Here is a 2424-nt window from a genome sequence, read left to right as displayed (position 1 = left end):
ATAACTTGTCCGTTGATAATTACCTTCCGCGCTCACATCTCCTATCTTATTTTCCCCAACCAATATGTAACTGTAATTTAAATATTTTAATTGATCATCCTATTTTTCTTTTTTAATATTTTAATATGTCTATTTTAAAAAAATTGTATATTGTTCATATCCATTAAATGTTACTAGCATAGTGTAGCGCCCGGACCGAGGAAAAAAAAAAGCCACGTCGGCAGCAACGTCAGCAGGCCCGGTCAGCAGTCCTGGCCAACCGGGGCCTGCCACGTGGCAAGACCACGTCGCTCCTGAATGGGCCACGTTGTCGATCCGCGTGGGCGCGATCGGGCGGCCCAGATCAATCGCGTGATCGGACGGCCCAGATTTAATCGCACGGACGGCCCACATTTAATCAAAAACGGACGGCCCAGATTAAAACAAAATGGACGGCTGAGATCAAAGGGCAAGGGGTTATAAATAGAACCCCCACATCAGACCACAAACCCTAGCCGCCTGCCGCTCGCCGGAGAAGACGAACCAGAGGCCGACCGCCGCCACCCGCCGCCGCACCGGGGAAATTTTCGACCGCCGATCGAGGTAAATTTCATACCCCCGACTCGTTTTTCCACGCTGATTCCTCCTATGGCCAAATCGAAGCCAAAATCCCGGCCAAACGGCCGAAATACGCGGCCGAAGACCAGAGGCGCCGTCGCGCCCCCTCTCGGTTTTTGCCTCCGACGAGGCCCTTCCCGGCCTCCATTTGATGCAATTTTTATATCACCGTGATCACCATTCTTTTCTCTACAGGTTGACCGGAGCCGAATCACCAAAACACGAACCTCGCCGGAGAGCCGCCGCACCCGAGAGCGCCGCCGCCGGTAAGCTCCGTTTTTCCATGATTTTTTGGCCCCCCGAGGGCCCTAGGGCTGTTTTCTCACAGGGGCCGATGCGAGTATGGCCGAATTCGGCCGAAAACAGCCAACCTGAGGCGACTCGCCGCCGCCAGCGGCGGCGCTGTCGCCGGAGCACGGCGGAGCCGCCGTGCCGGAGTTGCGATTTGGGCCGAAAGAGGCCCTGGGCCTAATTTGGGTTTTTTTTGGAACACGTGCAGGTACCGTTAGTGTGTTTCAGTTTCCCCAGGAAAAATTTAGGGAAAATTAGGGACGGTCTGTAGGCGCACTGTGAATCGTATTTGGATCCTGAAAACAAGTAAGGACCCCTCACCCTATTTCCTATCACGGTATTAAAGTTCAAAATGATAAAACGGTATTTCTTGAATTAACGCATGTGTGAAATTGCTTAAGGTTGCTAATGGAGCCCGAGTCTAGTGTGATTGATGATTTACTGTTATTTGGCCTGTTTTACAGCTTTAAATGCATTATGAGGTTTGATGTGTTCATTTTATAGTTTCGAGTGCATATATTACTGTTTTATTAATTATGGGTTGAATGACTGAAGAACTGATACTGTATGTTGTCTGTTTGGCATGAATTACGATTTGCTTGTTTAAATGTGAATTGATGATGCTTATTGAGGAAAAGGAAAATGAAAGATTGTGTAGATTGATAATTGTATGATGGGGTCAGCCTGACTAGATATCCTAGGAGATGGTGGACGGACCGGGTCCGTAGGGAACCCTACTGGGATTGTGGTCTCACATGCCGGACGGGGTATGGAGATCTTATGGTTTTGGCGCCCATACCGGACGGGGTATGGGGACGGCCCGTTTCACCCTCATACTGGACGGGGTATTGAGGTTTATGGTTTTGGCGCCCATACCGGACGGGGTATGGGGACGGCCCTGGAAACCGATTATGAATGTTAAAGGTTAACGGGTAGCGGGACCCCTATGGACCCCCATGGATACTAGTAGGCTGGTAAATGAGAAAAGAATATGTTGTATAATGATTGAATTACAAAATGCGTGATAAGTGCTATGTTTCACAGCTTATATTATTCCATGATTGTGATGATGTTATTGTTTTCTTATATTGTTTCATGAATTTCACCGAGGTAAGTGGATGGTAAAGGTTTTATCATAAATAAAAAGGATTTGTTGTAAATCATGCTCCATTGGTCTTTTGTGTTTTTCTACCCACCTTTACCTCCGTGACGGTGAGATATCGTGATGATCTTACTGGGCTAGTGTAGCTCACTCCTTATTTAACCATTTCAAATCAGGAAGACATGGTTCCCGAGCCCGTTCCGCAGGAGGAGGACGAAGGGGATGCCTAGAGACTCTGTAGTCATACTCATAGTTTTATTTTCGAGTTTCTCTCTTAGTTAGTTTAATCTTTTATATTTTAAGTACGTTTTTTGTTTTCGTGTAAGGGATGTTAACCGAAATTTTGATCTCGCTTCCGCATTAAATATTTATAATATAATTTCCATTTTGAATTACCGGGGCTGCTACACATAGTTATTAGATTTGTCATGTAA

The sequence above is a fragment of the Carica papaya genome, chromosome 3, assembly GCF_054855325.1.
Source record: "Carica papaya isolate Zhongbai chromosome 3, ASM5485532v1, whole genome shotgun sequence".
In the NCBI taxonomy this organism is placed as follows: Eukaryota; Viridiplantae; Streptophyta; class Magnoliopsida; order Brassicales; family Caricaceae; genus Carica; species Carica papaya.
Note: the sequence above shows the minus strand (reverse complement) of the source record.